Consider the following 16,460-nt stretch of genomic DNA (forward strand, 5'->3'; position numbering starts at 1 on the left):
TGGTCAGCAACTGAATCTATCGTGTGCCTGAGAGAAGCTGCAGCCTAAGGTCACCCTGAGTAACAGTTCCCCCACGATTCCAATGATTTCATGAAACCTGTCTTGCCCTATGTGAACCTAGCAGCATGCGTGTAACACATCTAACAGTCTATTTTGATTTCCAAAAATGTACCCTCAGCTAGAAGTTGGAGCTTTCGAAAAGCATTTTTTCCCATTACTAAGGAGTGGGTCTCCTAGAATGGTAAAGTATATGCACTAAGTGCAAGGGATGCCGAAAATTAGAAGTAGGCACTCCTATACCCCTTTGAAGAGATGTAGTGGAGGGAGAATTTTTTTTTCTCCCAGTATTAAGTAGTGGGTGTCCTAGACTGGTAATGTTCATGCACTAAGTGCATGGGCTGAAAAACATTTACCCCTGAAAGGGTATACCTATATATCAAAGAATGTTAGAGGTAGGCCTCAAAAAATTCTTAATGCGGGCATCATATACACCCTTAAAAAATTATTTGGGGGTGTTGCATAATGATTACCCTGTTGATATGTTGGTGGAGAAGGATTAGGAGAAGGAGGAGGACGACATAAAAAAGACGAAATCCTGAAGCTTATACCCATGTCTGGGTGGAAAGGGGTGCATGGGAATAGACCAGAGAAAAAAAAACACTGGATTTGAGTTTATGTTCCGCTGCTGTCATCCGGTGCTGTTGAAAACTCTGGGCCAGTGCAGCCCTTATTCATTTTGATAAAAGTCAGCCTGTCAGCATTCTCAGTTGACATCCCGAGGTCAGTTTTAATACCCCTGGCAGCACTTAAAATCTGCTCTTGAAAACGCAGGGCAGGCCAGGACCTCCAAAGCGTAGAGAGCCAGTTCATGCCACGTGTCCAGCTTGGATACCCAATAGTTATAAGGCACAGAGGAATCACAGAGGATGCTGGTATGGTTGGCAAGGTACTCCTTCAGAATCTTCCAAAATTTTTCCCTCCTTGTCAAAGTACCCCACGCATCATGGCTTGGATGCTGGGAGGGGCTGAGAAAACTGTCCCAGACCTCTGAGAGTGTTCCCCGGCCTCTGCTGCATCGAGTGTGTGTCTCTCTCATCTCTGCTCCTTTGTTGTCCAAGGAACTGTGACCTCTGCCGCCAGCGTTGTCAGATTGGAATTTTTTTTAATAAATCTTCAACTAGGACCTTTTGGTACTGCAACATTTTAGTAGACCTCTCTGTCACAAGAAGGAGAGATGGAAAGTTCTCCTTGTAGCGTGGGTCTAGAAGGGTGACCAACCAGTAATTAGTGTTGGACAAAATGCGTACAACACGAGGGTCATGGGAAAGGCAGCCGAACATAAACTCGAGCGAGCATTTAAGTAGACAGAGAAGCGGGATGGTGACACTAATTATGGCGTCATCGCCGGTCACCATCTTGATTGATTGTAAATATACTATCGCACCCCTGGTGTAGGTTGGTGCCCGGGTAAGGTGCCAAGCCAATTATCAATAAGAAGTAAAACCTGGCACTCGGAGACTCAATGAATTTTCTTGTTTTTAATAACGTAAATAATACAGAATACAAACGTTTCGGTCGCTTAGGACCTTCGTCAGTGTACGATATACAGAAGTAAGATTGCCAGGAGTGGGCTGTGACCACAGTATGGCTTAGTGTTGAGTAGATAGAATATGGGTGTGTGGGAACGCGGCATCCACCGCTTGTACCTATAGTGACACTATACGTTTCGGTCGCTTAGGACCTTCGTCAGTGTACGGTATACAGAAGTAAGATTGCCAGGAGTGGGCTGTCACCACAGTATGGCTTAGTGTTGAGTAGATAGAATATGGGTGTGTGGGAACGCGGAATCCACTGCTTGTTCCTATAGTGACACTATGGGAAACAAGCGGTGGACGCCGCGTTCCCACACACCCATATTCTATCTACTCAACACTAAGCCATACTGTGGTCACAGCCCACTCCTGGCCATCTTACTACTGTATACCGTACACTGACGAAGGTCCTAAGCGAACGAAACATTTGTATTCTGTATTATTTACTTTATTAAAAACAAGAAAATTCATTGAGTCTCCGAGTGCCGGGTTTTACTTCTTACCATCTTGATTGAGTCCTCAAAGTTTTGGAGAACCACACAGATGTCAGACATCCATGCCCACTCATCAGCTCTTATGTGCGGAGGCTGATTGAAGTACCGAAGCTCGTGTTGTAGCTGGTACTCAACAACTGCCCTCTGCTGCTCACAAATCCTTGCCAACATATGCAACTTTAAGTTCCAATGCGTGGTGACAACGCACACCAGTCGGTGAGCTTGCAGCTGCAAACGCTGCTGAAGCACTGTCAGGGCTGCAGAAGCTGTAGCTGACTTTCGTAAATGGGCATACATGCACCATACTTCACAAGCAGCTCAGGCAGATCAGGGTAGGTTTTGAAAAACCGCTGAACCACTAAGTTGAGGACATGGGCCAGGCATGGTACGTGTGCGAGGTTGCCAAGCTTCAGAGCCGCCACCAGGTTCCGACCATTGTCACACACGACCATGCCTGGTTGTAGGTTCAGGTGTGAGAACCACAGATCTGCCTGCTCTGTTACAACTTTCAACAACTCTGCAGAGGTGTGCGGTTTGTCACCTAGGCAGATTAGCTTCAGCAGAGCCTGTTGCAGCTTGGCCAGGCAGTGCTGCAGTGCTAACAGCTTGCGACTGATATGGTGGTCTCTAAGGAGATGGAGGCTGATGATGAGGAGGAGGAGGTGCAGTAGCTGCTGTAGAAGGTGGGGCCAACCCTGATTGAACCAGGGCACACAATCCTCGGTGTCAGTAGCACATGATCCGTGCTAGGGTCCAACTGGGTCTCGGCTTCAACAATATTCACCCAGTGTGCCGTCAGTGAATTGTACCATCCCTGGCCACAAGCAGTTGTCCACGTGTCCGAGGTTAGGTGGACCTTCCCAGTAACTGCATTACAGGAAATGTTCTGGGCCATGTGCTTGTGTAAGGTGGGGACAGCACACCGGGAGAAATAGCAGCGGCTGGGGACCGAGTAACGAGGGACAGCCACCGCCATGAGGTTGCGGAAAGCTTCTGTCTTCACATGCCTAATAGGCAACATTTCCAGTGCAAGCAGTCGATAAATGTGACAGTTTAGTATTGTGGCCTGTGAGTGGAAGGCTGTGTATTTGCACTTGCGTTCCAAGGACTGGCCTGTGGGTGGATGGCTGCCTATTTGCGCTTGCGTTCCAAGGACTGGGGTAGGGACAACTGAATGCTGTGCTGGTACAAGGACGTGGACGTGGTTGCTGACGGTGGTGGTTGCAAGCGTGCAATGACAGGTGCTGTGATGGGTGTGTCACATGTGACAGTCACCCTGAAGTTGGATGCAGAAGATCTCTTCATTTGGCATTACTTCATTTTGGCATTACAGGCACCTTCTTAGATCTATAGAAATAATGAAGTCCCAGCACTCCAATCAGTTTCAATGTTTCTTTAATGAATATCCACAGGGAAAGACGTTTCAGCCCATCCCGAGCTTTTGTCAATTCATTGGGCTGAAATGTCTTTCCCTGTGGATATTCATTAAAGAAGCATGGAAACTGATTTGAGTGCTGGGACTTCATTATTTCTATGGACTGCAGCCTTCCACCACAGATCTATACTGAGTGCTAACCCTTCTATTGAACATTATACCTTCTTAGATCTGTCTCACTCTAGGACCCAGCGGCTACATCCCTCCTGCTAATTGACACCCAGGCCTGGGTGTTTAAATACTTTGCTTGCTGCAGGGAGGTGCCGGTGATATTTATATGTTCCCTTGTGAAGGCTTGGAGCTATTGCAGTCTGCTTATTTCCTCTCAGGTGCTCTAGGGAAATACAGGCTTTAAGTTCCTGTGCGGCGATTGGTGAGGAACCAATATAGGGACGATAGGGGAGACAAAGTAATATCAGATCAGCCTAGGAGGTCTCCACTCCCCCTTTCCCTAGTGCCTGGGCTCCCTTCCCCTCTTCCCTTTGTGTTGTACTTAGTCTTTCCCACACCTTGCATGACATTATCACCGGTCGTGCACATTTAAAAAAAAACAAAACCTGACACTTGGGTTTATTTGTATGTTTTTTTTTTCGGCCTTGTTTTTTTTTTTTCATTGGTACGGGTTCAGTTGCAGAGCTCGCAGAGCGGCTGCACAGTCTGTCTCTGGAGGTGAATGACCTCCGCTGTGAGGTTCAGCAACAGCATCAGAGGCTACTGGTTGCTAATGTGGGGGTTGCACTCCCAGACAGGTTTTCAGGAGGTAGGGACAGGATTTTTGTGGAGGACTGCAAACCGCACTTTAAACTTCCTCCTTACTCCTCTGGAAGTGAGGAGCAACGAGAGGGAATTGTGATCTCACTGCTGCAGGGAGATCAGAAGTCCTGGGCTTTTTCTTTATCGCAGGATTTGGTTTGTCTACAACCTGTGGAGGTTTTTTTGGGGCCCTGGCCTTCATCTATGATTACCCTGACCGAATCGCCTTGGCTGAGTCTAGGCTGCGTCGCCTCCTGTAGGGGAGTTGGTCAGTGGAGACGTACAGCTCTGAATTCCATAGATGGGCAACGGATACAAAATGAAATGACTCAGCCCTTAGAAGCCAATTTTTGAGGGCCTTCCTGAAAGGTTGAAAGATACTTTGGCAGCATATGAAACCGCTGAGTCCTTGGAGGCTGTCATGTCGTTGACTATACGTATTAATAGACGCCTTCGGGATAGACGGGTAAGACCACCTTCTCAGGGGCGTCCTGTCGAGGTTATGTACCCCTGCCGAGGGAGCGGTCTGGCGGTGAACCAGTACTGGGGTAGGTGAAGGAACCCATGCAGTCAGGGGGTGCCTGTGCATCATACATTTCCCAGGAAATTCGCAAGAAAAAAGGCGTATTTTTTTGTGGGAATAGAGGACATTTTATTGGGGTCTGTCCTTCGATTCCTAAGCAAAAGGAAACTCGATTAACCCTTGGTAGTCTGGAGTTGGACAAGCTAGGGGTACATTTATCGCCAACCTGCAGTTCCCGGTTTGTCCTGACAGCAGAGATGGTGCTAGAGAGCAAAACCAATAACATTTCTGTGTTTGTTGACAGTGGTGCTGGGGTCAGCATGGTTGATACTGAGCTTGTGAAAACTCAAGGTCTTGCTTGCTGTACTTTAGCTTAGCCTATTCGCATCTTTGCCATCAACTCAGCACCACTTGCACAGAAACATGAACTATGATTGTACATGATGTAAAACTGAGGGTGGGGTCAGTTTATTGTGAAATAATCCCTTCCTATGTCCTGAATGGTCTTTCCATCCCAATTGTTGTGGGTCTTCCCTGGTTAGTGAAACATAATCCTTTGATGGATTAGCAAGCCAGGGAGATCATTGAATGGGGACATTACTGCCATGAGAACTGTTTCCCTTTCTACAGTTTCTATGGAAATATTACCTGCTTTTCTGTCTGATTTTGAGGACGAGGACGTTTTTTCTGAGAGGGGGTGTCAGGATTTGCCTCCTCATCATGCATATGACTGTCCTATTAACCTGACCACCAAAGCTAAACTGCCGAAGTCCAGACTGTATAATCTTTCTGGCTCTGAGAGACAAACCATGAATGATTTCATTGCGGAAAGTCTGGAGAAGGGACATATCAGACCCCCATCTTCGTCCGTAGCGGCAGGGTTCTTCTTTGTGAAGAAAAAAAATGGCAGCCTACGTCCCTGTTTAGATTTCCGGGAATTAAATCAAATTACCATCCAAGATCCATACCCTCTTCCCCTGATTCCAGATTTGTTCAGCCAGGTTGTGGAAGCTAAGGTATTATCCAAGTTGGATTTACGGGAGCCTACAATCTGGTTAGAATCAGAGAAGAAGATGAATGGAAAACAGCGTTCAATACCCCTGAAGGGCATTTTGAGAGTCTGGTTATGCCTTTCGGTTTGACCAACGCACCTGTGGTGTTCCAGCATTTCATAAATTATATTTTCCATCATTTGGTGGGGAGGTTTGTGGTACTCTATCTGGACGATATTTTGGTTTACTCACCTGATTTGGAGATACATCGGGGGCATATTAAACATATTAAGGGATAACAAACTATATGCCAAACTAGAAAAATGTGTTTTCACCATTCAGGAGGTTTAGTTTTTGGGGTATTTGTTGTCATCTTTGAGTTTACGGACGGATTCGGAGAAGATCCGTGCTGTCCTTGATTGGGACCATCCCGAGAACCTGAAGGCTCTACAGTAATCGTGAAACCCCTTACTGACATGACTAGGAAGGGGTCTGATTTTTCCAAATGGTCAGATGCCTCCCTCCAGGCTTTTTCTTCCTTAAAGAATTGTTTTGCCATGGCACCTATACTCAGTCAACCCGATGTTTCCCAACCCTTTATTGTGGAAGTTGATGTGTCGGATGTGGAGAGGTTGAGGCTGTGTTGTCTCAGGGTCCGTCCCCTAGTAAATGGCGTCCATGCACTTTCTTTTCTAAAAAATTGTCTTCGGCTGAGAGACATTATGACGTGGATAATAGGGAACTTTTGGCGATCAAACTGGCGTTCGAAGAATGGTGACATTGGTTGGAGGAGGTTGTACATTCTATTACTGTTATTACTCACCATAAGAACCTGTCATATCTCCAGTCAGCTAAACGTCTCAACCCTAGGCAAGCCAGATGGTCCCTGTTTTTTACTAGGTTCAATTTTGTTGTCACTTTTCATCCAGGGGTCAAAAATGTCAAGGCTGATGCTTGTCCCGGAGCTTCCCTGGTGGTGGTGACCATGAGAACCCTGCCCCGATATTACAGAAGGGGTAGTCATTTTGGCATTGTATCCTGAACTGGAGGGTGCGGTGTTGGAGGCTCACATGGACGCCCCTGCTTCCTGCCCTTCAGGAAGGTTATTTGTACCATCTAATCTGCACCGCAAAGTAATTAAGGAACATCACAACTCTGTGCTTGCTGGTCATCCAGGTGATAAAGTAACTGCGGACCCCCTCTCTCGTCGTTTTTGGTATCCAGGGTTGCATCGGGATGTGATTGAACACATATCTGCTTGTAGTATTTGCGCGCGTTCTAAGGTTTTGCATACCTGTCCATCTGGAACTCTTCTTCCGCTACCTATCCCTAGCAGGACATGGACACACTTGTCCATGGATTTTATTAGTGACGTACTGGTTTCTGCAGGCAAAACGGTGATTTTGGTGGTTGTAGATAGGTTCAGTAAAATGGTTAACTTCATCGCATTACCTGCACTTCCAAATGCCAAGACACTTGCTCAGGTGTTTATAAATAAGATTGTGAAGCTTCATGGGGGTTCACTCCGATGTGGTGTCAGATCGGGGGACCCAGTTTATTTCCAAGTTCTGGAAGGCATTCTGTTCTCGACTGGTGGTTCAGCTGTCCTTTTTCTCTGCCTTCCACCCTTAGTAGAATGGGCAGACCGAGTGCATCAATCAGAATTTGGAGACCTACCTCAGGTGTTTCATCTGCGAAAATCAGGAGAATTGGGCATCCTACTTAGCTGGCAGAATTTGCCATAAATAATCTCCGTCAAGAATCCACTGGCAGGTCACCGTTCTTTGAAGCATACGGTTTCCATCCACAGTTTGGTACCTTTAGTGGGGGAGGAGCTTCAGGAGATCCTGAGGAGGAATGTTTTGCTTTGCTCCTCAGTGTGGCCGGGGGTTCTGAGTAATTTAAAGATCACGGGAGACAGGTATAAACGTATGACTGACAGAAAACGCTTGCCAGGTCCGGACCTGAATGTGAATGACTTTGTGTGGTTGTCTACCAGGAATATCAAGTTAAAAGTACCTTCTTAGAAGCTGGGACCTAGGTTTATTGGTCCCTATAAAATAGCTGCCATCATTAACCCAGCAGCACTTCGTCTTGAGCTTCCTCAGACCCTTGAGGTCTGAGGAAGCTCAGGTCCTTACTCAAGGAAAATGTGGAACCTCTTGAGCCCTCAACCCTACGGCCTCCCCCAATATTGGTTGATGGTAATCTGCAGTTTCATATTTCGAGGATTGTAGATTTTCGCCTCCAACGTCGTTCCCTACAATACTTGGTGCACTGGAAGGGTCCAGAAGAGAGGATGGGGGTTTCAGCATCAGAGGAGAGCGCTCCCAGGTTGGTTTATTCATTCCACACCTCTTATTCTGAGAAACCTGGTCCTAAGTGTCTGGAGGCCACTCATTGAGGGGAGGTACTGTCACAGGTGTGTCAGATGTGACAGACAGTCACCCTGCCATTAGTTGCATAAGATCTCTTCGCTTTGGCATTACAGATACCCAGGCCTGGGTGTTTAAATGCTTTCTGTTTGCTACAGGGAGGTGCCGGTGATATTCACATGTTGCCTTGTGAAGGCTTGGAGCTATTGCAGTCTGCTTACTTCCTTTCAAGTGCTAGGAGGATGTGTGGTGTAATCTCTCTGAAGCAGGCTCAAGCTAAGTTACTTTCCCCCATGTTTGTCTCCCTTGTTGTCTTCAGTTGTTAGTGGAGACTGGCTAGTGCTCATTCCCCCCCTTCCCTATTCAGGGCCAAGCTCTAGGGAAATACAAGGTTTAGGTTCCTGTGCATCGATTGGAGAGGAACCAATATAGGGACAATAGGGGAGACAGGGTGATATCAGATCAGCCTAGGAGGACTCCACTCCCCCTTTCACTAGTGTCTGAGCTCCCTTCTCCTCTTCCCTTTGTGTTGCACTTAGTCTTTCCCACACCTTGCGTGACAAGTGCAGAGTGGGAGACATCTTTGCCTGCATCATGGACAGGGGATTCGTGTGCACACACAACAGCGGAACAGGCAGTAGTGTCACCCTCAGACACTGTTTCTGGGCCTTGGTGTTTGGCCAAGCTAGTTGGGTGCTTTGCTGTCATGTGCCTGAGCATAGTGGTTGTGGTTAGGCTGGCAGTTTTGCTGCCCCTGCTGATGCTTGCATGGCAGATGTTGCTAATGGCTTTTTTGGGTTAACTGTACAGTCTTTAGAAAAGAGCCAGACTTGGGAAGACCTAACAGTTGGACTGGCAACTTCCCTCACTTTGATGTTCTGGGGAACAGTTGCCCGCCTTGTGTCTGTGGCCAGGCTTTTTCCTGCCTGTTGTGGTGCTAGGCTCCTTCCCCCTCTGTGCTGCTGTCCTCGCTATGCATGTCACCTTCCCAGGTTGGGTCAGTGACTTCATTGTCTACCACCTCATCTTCCACATACGCACCCTGGACCTCCTGGCTCCCTGGCAATTGTGTCTCATCATCATCCACCTCTTGTGAAATTGTACTTTCCCACTGTCGCCTTTTTGTGACTGTGGCTGCTCCAATTTTTGGGTATCTCTACATGCGATCTCCTCATGTCCCGCTTGAAGTGGGAAGGGCACTCGCCAGAATCTATAAAAGGAAATGTGAACAGCTCTTCATAGTGTCCAAGTGTGAGATCACTTGTCTCCGGGCACTTGGCATGGTGGAAAGAAGGAGGATCAGTGTGAGGAATATGTGGTCCAGACTCACGGCTACTGAGTGCAAGTATTATCTGCTATCCAACCAACAACCTTTTCACACTGGTCTGGCTTCAAGAGTGGTCTTCTTTGCCCCCCAAGAAAGTGGGACAGGGAGCTAGGTCGAAATGATGTGAGTGCTTGTTGTGCTCCCACAGCAGTCACAGTTTCACCTTGCCCATGGCCTCGACCTCTGCGTGCACCATCAGCATCACGTCCACTTCCCCATCCTCTGCCACGCTCCTTGCCCATTTTAAATGAAATATAATATTTTGCAGCTTGCAAAAAAATTTCATTATCATTACCGCAGTAAAATTTGATCACGTCTGATGACCAATTTTTTATGCAGTGGCGGTATAGCGATGCTATTGGTCAGCGGCCAAGTCTGGATATGTTTTGAAGGCACAACTGGCACACTTTAAGTGGAGTAGAATATTTTGCAGCTTGCAAAAATTTCAGGATTATTACCGCAGTAATATTTGATCACGTCTAATAATCAATTTTTTATGCAGTTGCGGTATAGCGATGCTATTGGTCAGCGGCCAAGTCTGGATATGTTTTCAACGCACAACTGGCGCATTTTAAATGGAGTAGAATATTTTGCAGCCTGCAAAAAATTGCATGATTATTATCGCAGCAATATTTGATCACGTCTGATGACCAAGTTTTTATGCAGCAGCGGTATAGCGATGCTATTGGTCAGCAGCCAAGTCTGGATATGTTTTCAACTCACAACTGGCACATTTTAAATGGAGTAGAATATTTGTCAGCTTCCAAAAAAATTCAGGATTATTACCGCAGTAATATTTGGCCACCTGAGATGATGGACAAGTTTCTCTGTTTGGACAATACAGCATTGCTATTCAAATCAACCAAATCTGGCTGTATGCTGTTAACAAGCAAATGGACCAGTATAAATGGTGTATTATATTGCTTTTCACCAAAATTATCAGGATTAAGAGCAAAAAGAATATTATTAGCCCTGATATCTAGAGCTATTGATATGAGTTCCAGCAGCAGAAAGAACATGCAATGAAACCTATTCTGTACTAAACTAGGTCTCCACAAACTCTGCATAACTACTGCTATCAACAGGATTAATATTATCAGAATGAGCCCTTACAAGGACTGTTAGTGAAGATTAATAATAGTGGTGTGGAATCCCTGCCTAAAATAAGCACCAATTCTGTCCCTCGGCTCAGCTGCACCTCTTCCTACTCTGCCTGGTTGACAGGTAGACTGTAACGAGCATAGAGACCTGGGTCTTATATAGACCCGATGACGCTGTGCGGCCAGCCAATCACTGTAATGGCACAACCAACATGACTACGGCATTACAGTGACTGTCAGGCAATCCCTGCATGTTAATTGGCTGCCTAATATGCGGCAAACATTCAGGGCGGGGACTCGAGCTCCCGCTTGAACATTCAAAAAATACTCGCAGGGTAATGAACATCTCGAGCACAGTGATGCTCGGGCGAGTAACGAGTAGTGACGAGCATGCTCACTCATCACTATTAATTACTCTCGGGAGGAGTTAACAGAGTACTTAACCAGGATTAATCTTCCATCACTAAGTAATAAGTATAGGGATTTTCTGGATAAATTGATTTCTATTGAGGAAATTCAGCAAGTGGTAAAGAAAATGCCTGTTGACAAAGCCCTAGGGTCTGATGGGCTCCACATAAAAATGTATAAATTATTTGAGGGGGAACTAATGCAGCACTACCTAGAAATGATAAATAATGCTTTTTTTGACAAGGGAGCTGTCAAAATTGCTATATGAGGCAATAATAATGGTTCTCCCCAAGGAGGGAAAGGATATAGAGTTAGCTGACTCATATAGTCCCATATCACTGTTGAAAATTTTGACTAAAATCCTTCCATCACGTCTAAGCATGGTCATTACCTCAATAATTCACCATGATCAATCAGTATTTATGTCCTCAAAATCTACAGCCATTAATCTACGTAGGCTATTCATCAGTTTACAAGCGCTCAAGTGGATGCTAGTCACAAGGCGTTCCTCTCGCTGGACGCTAACAAAGCCTTAATAGTGTGGAGTGGGGTTTATTAAGTGGATTAGGCTTTCATATAAATCTCTCGACTGCTAGATTGAGGGCAAATGGAGGTATCTATGACAGTTTATATCTTCATAGGGGTACAAGACTGAGTTTCCCGCTTTCCCCCTTTTGTTTGCCATTGCTATTGAACCTTTGACTTGCATTATTAGTAAAGATCTGAGACTTGAGGCATTCAAATAAGGGAATAAGGAAGAAAGGATTGCCTCATATGCAGACGACCTGCTATTATTTAGTAAGAATTCTAATGTTTCTCTTCCTATTGCAATGTAAACACTAGGTAAGTTTGGGAACTTCTCAAGGCTAACTATAAACTGGTCAAATTCCACACTTCTACAACTAGATGAGACGGATAAGGTGGGGGTCAGAGGTAGATTTAACCCATTAATGACCGCCAATATGACTTAAAACTGACCTGTGATATAAGAGACTAGCATTCTCTGACAATACAGCAGCTATCAGCTGTACACTATAGCTGACAACTTGCTGCATCAGCCACGATCAGAGTTGACACCGACCATGGCTGTTTTACTCCTTAAATACTGCTGTCAACAGTGACTACAGCTTCTACATGGTTAACAGAGTGTGGTTGCTCTCTCTTTAACCCCATCGGCACCCTTAGATCTTGATCGTGTAGTACTGATGTTTGCCATGGCAAAAATTGTTCGAATCACAACCTTAATGTCTTCCAGCTATAGTGGCGTGTTCAGAAGTTAGAAACATTTAGGTGATAAAAATTAATTTGTTCATTCCTGTAATGTTACTTTGCATTAATTCCTAAAAGTACCTTAAGGGTTAATAAACTACCTGAAAGCAATGTTGAACACGTTGAGGGGCACTGTTTTTAAAATTGTATCACTTTTGTGGGTTTCCAATATGTAGGACCCCCAAAGTTACTTCAAAACTGACTAGGTCCCTAAAAAAATATTTCTGTAAATTTCCTTTAAAAAAATGAAAAATTACTGCTACATTTTTAAACCTTCTAAAGTGTTAACAAAATGAAACAACATTTTGCAAATGGTGCTGATGTAAGTCAGACATGAGGGAAATGTTATTTATTAATGTTTTTGTTTGGTATGACTATCTGGATTAAATGATAATTATTAAAAGTTTGAAAATTGCCAATTTTTTTAAATTTTCTGTCACATTTCTGATATTTTTATAAATAAACAAAAAACATATCAACCTAAATTTACCATTATCATAAAGTATAATGTATCACAAAAATTATCTCAAAATCAATAGGATATATTGAAGCATTCCAAAGTTATTACTACATGAAGTGACATGTCAGATTTCAAAAATTTGGCCTGATCATTAAGGGGTTAAATATTCCAGTAGTACAGAAATTCAAATACCTTGGCATCTACATTACAAAATAAACTAATGATTACATCATTTTAAATCTGAATCCACTGGTATCTAAAGCAAGAAATAAAGTTAGCACTGGGTGGAAATTACCCATATCGGCCCTGGGCAGAACTAATCTCCATTAAAATGTGTCTTATGGATATCATTCCAATTCCCCTAGACCGATTATATGTTTATATCGGTTACTCGAGGAAGAAGAGTGGAACCACCTCCTTAAATTTTTTTTAGTGAAACTTTATTTCTTGCCAGGAAATTGATAGCTAGGAGTTACAGTAGATGTGGAATTCTCCAACAATAAGGTCATGGATTGAGTCACTAAACACAACCATTACATATGAGAAAACAGTGTATCATAATAGAGGTTGTCCTCAGAAGTTCGACAAGGTATGGGACTAATGGAACTCTTTGGAGACTGCTGTCTTTTACTTTTGAGGTAAATTATACGGATTATTAGCTACAATCATGAACAGATAAAACATATAGATGAGTAACTTATAGATGGTAGCAAAAAAAGTTTTTTTTTTATGTTATTGCAGGTTTATATGTTTGTCAACTTCTGAACTTGTATTTTGGAAATACTACTGGTAGTGGAGCATAAAAAATGTATTCATGTTACCTCACTGCAGATATAGCTTCATTTGTTTTATTGTAATATAGCTACACTATGTTTTGTGTATGAAGGAGGTTCATATATCTGTACCTACTTGAGCAATGTTGTATGTCAGGAACATATTAATGTCAGGGACATATTGACAGAATATTAGCCCCTTCTCCCATGCCCTCTCCTGTAGTGTTTGTCCAGAGATGACAATTATACAGTGTCTTACTGCAAATTATCACCACATGTTAGCACCGAGCTGTCCCATTTACCTCAGCACAAAAGCCCCAATTAACACACACCTGGGAAATAGCTTATGCAAACAATGCCAGCCAAGGAGTGTTATAACTTTGTTAGGAAGCAAGCATCTTGTCTCTGAAAGACGTAGGAGGTAATTAAAATGCAGGCTTGCACTAATTTGCGTGTAACCGTGAGGCTGCTTCCCGAGCCTCAAAGGGAAATTTGCAGACGTGCTGACTCCGATATGAACTATGAAATATTATGAGTTCCATACCTCCAACGGGACCCATGTGTTTAGTGGCCAAATCAGCCCAGGAATGTATAGGTAGTTTTCCAGGGCTGTGGGCAAAATCAGGGAACTGTAGCGCAAAAACACCAGAATAGTAGACTGCAGCTATGTGATGTGTGATATCTAAATAAAGATAAAATCATAAGGGAAAAAATGGCATAGTTTGCACACTTCTGCGATCAACGAGTGGTGAGTTATTGCAGAAGTTAGCGTTTTTAATAAAAATGTACAGGCTGGAGACCGGCCCACATGATGTCACCACAAGGGGCGTGTGGGCAGATCTCCCCTTAGGTATAAGAGAACTCATGAACAGTACAGACTCACTCATTACCAGGGGGAATAAGAATTATAAGCAACGAGTCCTGTTCAGTAACAGCATAATCCAACTTGAGAGCCCCTCCTCCACCTATATTGAATCGTCTCTGTGATCGTATAGTGTAAGTTGTTTTCTTTTTATCCTGTTTATTTTATGTAACTGCCTATGTATTTTAATGTCTCCTTTGTAACATCCTTGTATATATTTTTCCTAAACACTGCCTCCCTTTTGGATTAAATATAAAATTTAATAGTTCTGTTTCTTTTGTTCTGTAATCGTTCCCTTCCCCGAAGCCATATACGCTACCAAAACGCAGGTGTCCGGCCAGGCCTGTATTATATTTCAAACTCGGCCTGTGGTGGCAGAGAATATTAATAATTAAGCTATCGTGAAGCTGACAGTGACCGTACAGAGGGTGTTAAACACAGATTCCAGGCTTTTGAATCCCCGAGGTGTTCCGCCATACGCTCACTGGTCGCTTGCCGATATCCACGTAGCGAGTAGTCTGGATCGCGTGCTCGCGGCTCCGGACGAAATACGGACAGCGTGACGGCACGGTGAGATATTGCGTGATCTCCCCGGTGTCGTCCCTCTGTGTGTTGGAATTCCTGACATTGTATATGCATGTATACTGATTTTAAGCATATGTAAAAGTCTTATGGAAATGTATGTAAAATTGTTGTGTTTCTGTATTTTATAAAACGAATTTAAAAAAAAAGTGTCTTATGCCCTGCATTTTATATGCCCTTCATAATTCTCCAGTCTGGATACCTAAATATTGGTTCTGGAAAATGCATAATATTTTAAGAGTCCTGGAAAAGGAGTATTCCTATAATAAAACTCAAAAAATTACAAGTTCCCAAAAATCAAGGAGGCCTGGCTCTCCCTCATACATGGACTTACTTTTTAGCGTTCAAATTCCAACATTTCAGAGGCTGTGTTATGGAGGAATTCAGGGGGTAAATCTGCTGGATCTTCTGGAATTCAAATTTAAAGGCAACACAATAGGCTTCCCCACTTTTTTTCGTATGCACAATACATAGTGTACTTTCAACACCTTTACTCCCGAGGGTGGTTTGCACGTTAATGACCAGGCCAATTTTTACAATTCTGACCACTGTCACTTTATGAAGTAATAACTCTGGAACACTTCAACGGATCCCCCTGATTTTGAGATTGTCATAAACTTTTGCGATTGTTTTTTCGTGACACATTGTATTCATGATAGTGGTAAAATTTATTCAATATGACTTGCGTTTATTTGTGAAAAAATCGGAAATTTGGCAAAAATGTTGAAAATTTCACAATTTTCAAGATTTGAATTTTCATGCCCTTAAATCAGAGAGATATGTCACACAAAATAATTATTAAATAACATTTCCCACATGTCTACTTTACATTAGCACAATTTTGGAACCAAATTTTTTTTTTGTTAGAGAGTTATAAGTGTTAAAATAGTTCTAATTTTTACAAAAAAATGTACAAAACCTATTTTTTTAGGGACCACACCTCATTTGAAGTCACTTTGAGGGGTCTATATGACAGAAAATACTCAAAATGACATCATTCTAAAAACTGCACGGCTCAAGGTGCTCAAAACCACATTCAAGAAGTTTATTAACCCTTCACGTGTTTCACAGCAATTAATCGAACGTGAAAGGAAAAAATGAACATTTAACTTTTTTCACTAAAATATTATTTTATACCCCAATTTTTTAATTTTCACAAGGGTAACAGGAGAAATTGGACCCAAAAAGTTGTTGTACAATTTCTCCTGAGTACGCCGATACCCCATATGTGGTGGAAAGCCATTGTTTGGGCGCACTGCAGGGCTCGGAAGGGAAGGAGCGCCCTTTGATGTTTTCAATGCAAAACTTGCTGGAATTGACAGCGGACGCCATGTTGCGTTTGGAGAGCCCCTGATGTGCCTAAACAGTAGAAACCTCCCCACAAGTGACCTCATTTTGGAAACTAGACCCCTCAGGGAACTTATTTAGATGTGTGGTGAGCACTTTGAACCATCAAATGTTTCGCAAAAGTTTATGACAAAAAATACGATTTTTAGCTACAATTTTTTTATTTTC

The sequence above is a fragment of the Phyllobates terribilis genome, unplaced genomic scaffold (genome assembly GCF_046119375.1).
Source record: "Phyllobates terribilis strain yellow unplaced genomic scaffold, ASM4611937v1 Scaffold_2__4_contigs__length_985480577, whole genome shotgun sequence".
Lineage (NCBI taxonomy): Eukaryota > Metazoa > Chordata > Amphibia > Anura > Dendrobatidae > Phyllobates > Phyllobates terribilis.